This window comes from Trachypithecus francoisi, unplaced genomic scaffold (genome assembly GCF_009764315.1).
Source record: "Trachypithecus francoisi isolate TF-2019V2 unplaced genomic scaffold, Tfra_2.0 Lachesis_group3, whole genome shotgun sequence".
Classification (NCBI taxonomy): Eukaryota; Metazoa; Chordata; class Mammalia; order Primates; family Cercopithecidae; genus Trachypithecus; species Trachypithecus francoisi.
In genome coordinates this window covers 46,386,811-46,394,900 of record NW_022681468.1, presented here as the reverse complement: position 1 = coordinate 46,394,900, position 8,090 = coordinate 46,386,811, and the positions used below count along the sequence as shown (strand labels likewise).

Sequence of the window (8,090 nt, the reverse complement as noted above, 5' to 3'; positions counted from 1 at the left end):
TAAATGAGATATTGGGCAACATGGGTAAACTGGATTCTTAATCTCCCCTCTGCCTCTTTCGGTAAATTGCCTAATGGATGCTGGGAATTCTTGCTCTGTTGGAATGCCCAGGGACAGCCACCAAGAAGCGCATAGTTATCCGGGGACTGGAGTGGCCTTTGGTCCATCATGGGCCTGGTCCCAGTTTCACCTCCTCTAGTGGTGACAGAACTTTTGCTGTTGGGGAGGCAGAGGCATCTCCAAGACAAGTAGCCTGCAGTGCCAAGGTGCCCCCGGATGGCATAAAAGTGAGCAGTGTATGGCTTATGCATCTTTTTGGGTTAACCTGCTTAATTCTTCTATGATCTAAATGCATACAAAGTTAAACATAGCCAATTGACTTTCAACTTTTAATTTTGACTGTAATAATTATATAATTTCTCTAAAATATACCTGTAGACCTCCATGCCATGGAGTCAATTATAAATAACAGTGGAATAACTGAAAATTGCTTTGATATTGGGGGGCCTGGAAACTTTGACTAGTACTCTTAAATTCTATAAGCTGGCCTTGCCTTTAGGTTCTTAAAATCAGCCCAGTTCTCTGTTTCTCTTTCATATGAGTAAATGGGTTTTGGTGTCTTGAACTTCTGTTTCATCTGCACATGCACTTTTCTTCTTTTCAAGCTCAGGGTTGAGACTTACTCATTTCCCTGTACTACTACACTCCTCATTCATGTGCTCATGCTCATCTTCCTCCTTTTCAATTCTTAGTTACTAGATTTGGGCTCTAATCCACTCTGCTTGTCTGAGACTTGGTTTTTGGATCTGTAAAATGGAGCTAATATTACCTTTTCTTCCCCCAAGCTATCTTGAAGATTAAATGAAATTATGTAGTTGTTAAGTTACATAAAGGACCTCTCAACAAATAATAATCATGAACAAATACATTATAGAATGAGATTCTAAATATATTTATATTATTAATTGGCAAACAATGGGATGACAGATGAAGCAGAAAAGACAACTCAACTAAGATTGAGGAGTGTGTATGTGTTCATATGGAATATCTTGTCCCAAATTCATTTTCTGGGAATTTTCCTCTTAACTATATTGTTGCCGTGGAAGCAGTCACCGTGTGGCCGGTTCCTGGTCTGTAGGTAATTTTGTCAAGGATGGGCATCTGAACTAGACTAGGTCAGTGAGTCTATTCCTTGGAATCTTTGGAATTCATCTGAGGAAGTTAAGGAAGTGGGTTGAGAAGGAAAGAGAGCCAAGTGCAGTTGAGCAACTAGAGAAGAGGTGAGAGGCAGCAAGGCTCCGGACAGGGCTTGAACGCTGGTTCCATCTGGTTCTGGTGCCTGGCTATATTTCTGTCCCTGGGTTCCTTGAGGTACCCCTGTAACTCTGTAGTGATTATTCTCCCTTTTGCTTATACTAGTTTGAAGTGAAGTTCTGTTGCTTGCAATTAAGGGCCCTAACTAATATAATGATCAATGAGATATAAACATTTCCCAGGACCTCGTGAGCTGTGTAAACTGAATTATCTATAAGGCCTCTTTGATTTCTGTGATTTTATTTAATTTTATTCATTTATTAATTTTGAGATGGAGTCTCACTCTGTCGCCCAGACTGGAATGCAATGGCGTGATCTCAGCTCACTGCAACCTCTGCCTCCCAGGTTCAATTGATTCTCCTGCCTCAGCCTCCTGAGTAGCTGGGATTACAGACACCCAGGCACCCACCATCATGCCTGGCTAATTTTTGTATTTTTATGGAGTTGAGGTTTTACCATGTTGGCCAGGCTGGTCTTGAACTCCTGACCTCAGGTGATCCGCCCGCCTCAGCCACGCAAAGTGCTGGGATTACAGGCATGAGCCACCACACCCAGTGTTATTTAAATTTAAATTTTTACATTTTTGAGACAGAGTCTTGCTATGTCGCCTACTGAAGTGTAGTGGTGCCATCTTGGCTCACTCCAACCTCTGCCTCCCGGGTTCAAGCATTTCTCCTGCTTCAGCCTCCCAAGTAGCTTGGATTACATGCCTGGTTAATTTTTGTATTTTTAGTAGAGATGGGGGTTTCACCATGTTGACCAGGCTGGTCTCGAACTCTTGACCCTAAGTGATTCACCGGCCTCAGCCTCCCAAAGTGATGGGATTACAGGTGTAAGCCACCATACCTCGCCTGATTTCTGTGATTTTAAGTGTGTGTGTGTGTGTGTGTGTGTGTGTATGAAGAAAGTGATGGTAGGGTCTGGGCAATCACAAGGTTCCTCATCTGTTGCCAGATAAATGCAGAATAGATCACAAATGATAAATGAAACTAAAAAATAATTTTATGGACAGTAAACAGTTTGAGGGGGTTGCAAGCTGCATATATGCTATGATTACATAAGTATTAGCAACACAGCTTTTGATTACTTTCCTCAAGTTACTTTTTAGCTCTAGATGTTGAGGAGCACAGTGTAAAGGTGGCAAAGAAAGGTTTCAAATATCATTTTGGGAAAACAAGGAAATACAATTGGGAATTGGTAAGTCTGATTCTCCAGAGTGAGATGATGTTAGCGCCATATGATTGTCCCTGAACCCTGAATTTAGGACAGCTCTTTTCAAATAATTTCTGAGAGATGAGGGGTGTCCTGCCTTTGAAACGGGAAGGACAGATGCCCTGCAGCTGTCCCTTCAGAAGGAAATGTGCCAGGTGCAAGATGCTATATTGGCCTCTTGGCGATGACTTATGAGCTCTGAGCTTCAATTACCGTGAGCTTGATGGAGATGTCATTTGTCATTGTTTCAGGGGATGTGGTTTGAAATATTTGAAAAAATAAAACTCAGCCTTATCTTATTAATTGTTTCTTTTTAAGGGATCTTTGTGCTAATCACTTCAGATGGGTGACTTTTGTTGCCTTATCTATGCTCTGAAAGAGTAGTTGACTATCTGCCTTTTAGCTGGGGTTAGCTTTCATCTAGTCTAAATTAACTCAGTTTTGCTCCCTACTACACATAAAAAAGCCACTAATGTATCAATAAGTACTGTTATGTTCAGCTGATAGGGTGAAGCCAGCTGTCTATGGGGGTAACACTCTCTTCTCCTACAAGCCTTCTTGGGTAGTGGCTAAGAGCCCAGACTCTGTCACGGAACTGCCTGGGTTTAAATCCTAGCTCTGCCACTTATTTGTGTGACCTTAAACAAGTTACTTAATGTATCTGTAGTTCCTAATTTATAATGTGAGGACAATGACCTCGACTGAATGGGTAAATATATGTCAAGCACTTCCACCAGTGCCTGGCACATGGCAAATGCTATGCAAATGTTTGGTAAGTGACTTATTTCTCCATTAGAATAAACTTAAACATCAAGTCTTCTTCCTCCAACCACAGATTGCCTAAAATCACACAAAGATAAAATTTGTTTGGTATATGATGCTGCTGTAAGAATGAATCCTGGCTGGGCACGGTGGCTCACACCTGTAATCCCAGCACTTTGAGAGACTGAGGTGGGTGGATCATAAGGTCAGGAGTTTAAGACTAGCCTGACCAACATGGTAAAACCCCGTCTCTACTAAAAATACAAAAATTAGCTGGGCATGATGGTGTGCACCTGTAATCCCAGCTACTCAGGAGGCTGAGGCAGGAGAATCACTTGAACCTCGGAGGCAGAGGTTGCAGTGAGCTGAGATTGTGCCATTGCACTCCAGCCTGGGCAACAGAGGGAGACTCCGTCTGAAAAAAAAAAAAAAATGGATCCTGAAGAGATGGATTACAGAATGTAATAACGGAAGGAGGCCCCTTGAAAAAGGGCAGGGCTTTGAAAGAGGAGTCCTATAGGACAGTTTAGCCACGGACCATCCTTGTCTGGCAACCCTCAACTTCCAAGCAAGGAGCAGCAGTGCAGGTTGTGAGATCTGCCTCTTCTTCATAGTTCCTGCTGTCATCTCTCTGGACTCCTACAAGCCAGGGTTTCCCAGGGAAACTCCCAGTCAGAACTGTGATGTTTTTTCCACTACAATGGCTCAATTGTAGAGTGGGTTGGAAATAGGCAGACTTCTGATTCGTCACAGCATGTTGATAGAGAATAGGGTTCAGGTGAAAGAAATTACCAATCATTTTTCATTATCCAAGGTATCACTCACCCACTCCAAGGAACACGACTGCGGCAGCTGTGAGGATGCTGAGCATCAGGCCCCAAACCATCTGGCAGATCAGAAGGGGCATTTTCTGGCTGAGGGAAGCTGACATTCAGTAAATTGTTAGTGCTGGCTCCCACAGTGACCAGCGTAGCTTCAGGCAATGGGGAAGTTATGGTGGGGAAAATGAAGCCTTGATATACAGGTTGCACAATCTTAAGAGTTTTTTGTTTTTGTTTTGTTTTGTTTTTTTATGGCATTTTATTTCCCAAAAGGATGACTTGAGAAGCTTTTGTATACATTGTCTTGTTACATTAGTGGGTGACGTTTTTCCATGGGTCTCTCATGTTTCTGCGTGTCTTGTGAGCAAAGACACTGCCTACAGATAGCAGAGATACTGTCTTTTCAAGAATATGTGTTTAGAGATAAGCCTGAAGTTACTGTCTCCCTCTTGAGCAAAGGGCAGACATACTTCTAATCTAATCTAATAAAGACAGTATCTTCCTCTGAAGAAAAAGGCAGGTATGCCGATGCTATCCATTGTGAAAATTGTGGGTTTCCTCAGTGCAGGATCCCTCTCCTGTTACGCAACCCATGATGTGTGCAGATATGTATCATTCTCTCTTCAGATGGTCTCAAAATCGGGAGTTGGGGCTTGAGGACTGGCATAGATTTTTGACCTGCATTCTTTCTAAGCTTATTGAGGTTGTGGAGCATGTTCATAGCACCAGCGATTCATACAACTGAATGTAATTCTCAATGGTGCATTCTAGCTGTATAGGTCCAAAATCTCTCTCTCTCTCTCTTTTTTTTTTTTTTTTCTGCCAGCATCCTGCTGTATGTCACTACAATCTTTTTATTTCTGTTCAAAAATGGAATAGTTTGGTCAGGGTTCAAGATTTAATATGATAACTTGTACATTATTATGTCTTTCCTGTAAAAAAAATCTACTTCCCTTTCCCAAGATCCATCCTGGTTTTACTTTTCTCCCCCTCCAAGAAAGAGTTCAGCCTTTCTAAGGTTCCATTCCTGGGCAACAGTTCCACATTTGCTTAGTTCCATAAATAGTAAGTAACTGAATAGGGCCTTGTTAATCCTATCCGAGGTCTGTCTGAATCCAGATTTCATGTGCTTTCTGCTATATTGTTCTGCCTTTCCATAATGAAAAGAGCAACCACAAATATTTATTGAAGATTCATTCTAGCCAGGCACTGAAATAAGAGCTTCACTTGTATTCTCTTCCCTGATCCTTACAACAATTCCACTGGAGTAGATTCTGTTATTATCATTTTCACATAGATGAAAAAACTAAGGCTTAGAAAGTTATCTACTGTGTGCTAAGACAGCTAGTAACTGATGGGGACGAATGGGAACTCAAGTCTCTCTTCTTAACAACCAGACTGCATTGCCTCCCAGGAAGGTCCTGCCCAATTGGTATCCGAATAACATGTAAATGAAGGAGGCTTTATTGAAATGAATTATACTACCCACAAAGTATTCATTTTAGGTTTTACAGGTGTCCTAAAGCTAATTGCAATGAAGTGAAGATTACATAGTCTTGATTCTCTATTGTGAAGAATCTTCAAGAAGAAACAGTTATACTCCTTGTTAAATTTTTCAGACTTGCTATCTTGGCATTTAATAATTTATATCACTTAAGATCTTTTCTCTCTACTAATGATGACTATTGAGTAATTTATTCATCTTGGTTTGGTCAAATTGAAACTATGTTGCTTTTATAGTGGTAATAATAGTAGAATAAAAATAAATAAATCTAACAAAACTGGGCATCTATTTTCTCATTTATACCAGTGCCAGGTATAAATGACTATCAAATTGCCCATCAACTAAGAGGGATTTTTAAAATATCTTTGTTTGCTTACTTGCACAAGCTTTATATTGCATGGTATTATTTTCTTTTTTCTTTTATTCTTTGGAAACGTTAAGTATAAATTTACTATCCACCTAGTGGTAGCTAGGTAAAATTGCAGGCATAAATCAACTTTGTAGTTCTCAGCTTCAAACCCAAACCTGTAAGGGGGAGGACAGACTCAAATGCCTCAGGGACCAGGCAGATAATACAAATAAATGAAATAGGCCAAGTGAGAGAGTACAAGTCTTGCCAAAAGGAGCAACCCCTATTTAGCTTCAACTGATTGTCCTCTTATGAAAAGCAGATCAGGATTGCCACATGTTCTGATTGATCAAGAGAGGCCAGAAATTCTAATTTTAATGTGAAACCTCTTGATTTCTTAGATGGTGGCTCAATTTTCTTGAAAACACTAGGTGAGCTAAATAAAGCTGACAGTCCACCAGTTTTCAATGCTCCTCTGTGCAGAGTGAATGGCATCTCCCCTAACTGTAGTATTAGACTGCCACTCACAAGCCACAATTTGCAATTGCAATAGAGGCACAAACTGACAGAGATCTCCTGCTTTACTGTATACACACAGCTGAACTCTTGAGCTGTGGAGAACAACTAATTCTACAGGAAAAAGTGTAAGGCTAATCTGAGCCACCCAGGGATGGCAGCAGGGGCCTTCATGGCTAGCTGCTGGCCTGTAGGTGCTAAATTGCAGACTGCCCCTGCAGGAAGCTTTCCGGGCCTGGGAGGCCTTTATCTGGCTCAAAAGCTAGGGCTGCTTCTCGAAGGACTTTCAAATGCTCCTCAGCAGCTGACAGTGACGGGTCAATCCAGTCCAGGCAGGCATTCCTTGTCACCAGCACCAGATGACTGACAAGACAGGAGCAGGGCAGTCGTCCCTGCGTCCAGGAGCTTGGGGTCCAATGGAGGGTACATCAACTTCACAACATCATCCACCCTGGGGCTGTTCCACTTGGCCGCCACAATGATGTCGCTGACAATGGCTGAAGTCTTCATCTTGGCCCCAGAACCCATTGTCATGGCAACAAGCTTCTCTGTCAGAGTGTGACAAATCTTCAAGATGGCAATGCAGTGGGACATGAGACCTGAGGCATCTTTGATCCAGTCTTTGTTCTCCAGAATGGTCTCAATGTGGGGGTTGGTGATAACAACATCATCCAGTTCTAACTCAGAGGGCTCAGACTGGGTCACCATGGCACCGATGAGGTCCATAATGGGCTTAGAATCATAGCGCTGCAGCAGGTCTCGGGGCTGGTAGTAGCGCTGCCTGCAACCCAGCCCCAAGACTGCAAACGAAGCCAGAAAGATAGTGGACAGCACACCTATGGCAACAATCACCACGGTCTCCATGCTTCCGGGGAGCTCCTGACTCAGTCTCATTCACATCCTCCTCATAGGCTAACGCTGCTGGAACTGGCAAATTGGGGAAGAGGATGGCAGGAGCTAGGTTCCTCCATGACACCTCCGGAGACCTGAGGGCCTCAAGTGGCAGCTCCGGGGCACATCCTGCTGCGCTCCCACGATGGCCCCGCAGATGGCAAAGTCAGCGGTATTATTTTCTTTTAATTCCTTTGTTAGAGCTCTTAAGTTTCATCCAGTAAATGGTACATTATTTGAGCTTTTTTTTGTATGTTATAATATTTATGAACCATTACTCCAGATAAAGGAAAGAAAGCCTTACCAAGGCCCATGAGATGCTTCGCAGTACTCCAGAGACAGCACAGTAGGCAAAAAAGAATTGTGGTAGGTTAAATATGGATCCAAGCTCAGTGTCTCTATTTACCATTGGAGTGATTTTGGTGAATTTCTTAATCCCTATAAGCCTCAGTTTTTCACCTATGAAATGGGATAATATTATCTAGCCTATAAAGTCTTTGTGGCGACAGAGTGAGACTCCGTCTCAAAAAAAAAAAAAAGAAAAAAGAAATAATATGTATAAGTTAACTGGCATGTATTAGGTGCTCAAGAAGCTGAACAATAATCACTGTTGTTTCTAAGATAATTATTATCACTACTATTAATCCCTCATTATTTATTAATGCCCCTATATCTCTATGGATCTATTTAGATGTATAGCCATGAGGTCTTACTAACTAAA

General features: G+C 42.0%; 1 pseudogene; it reads right to left on the bottom strand.

Annotated features, from left to right (window-relative positions):
* Nucleotides 1-6,244: 6,244 nt before the first annotated feature.
* On the bottom strand, nt 6,245-7,539 carry LOC117071168 (annotated as a pseudogene).
* Between the last annotated feature and the right edge of the window lie 551 nt (nt 7,540-8,090).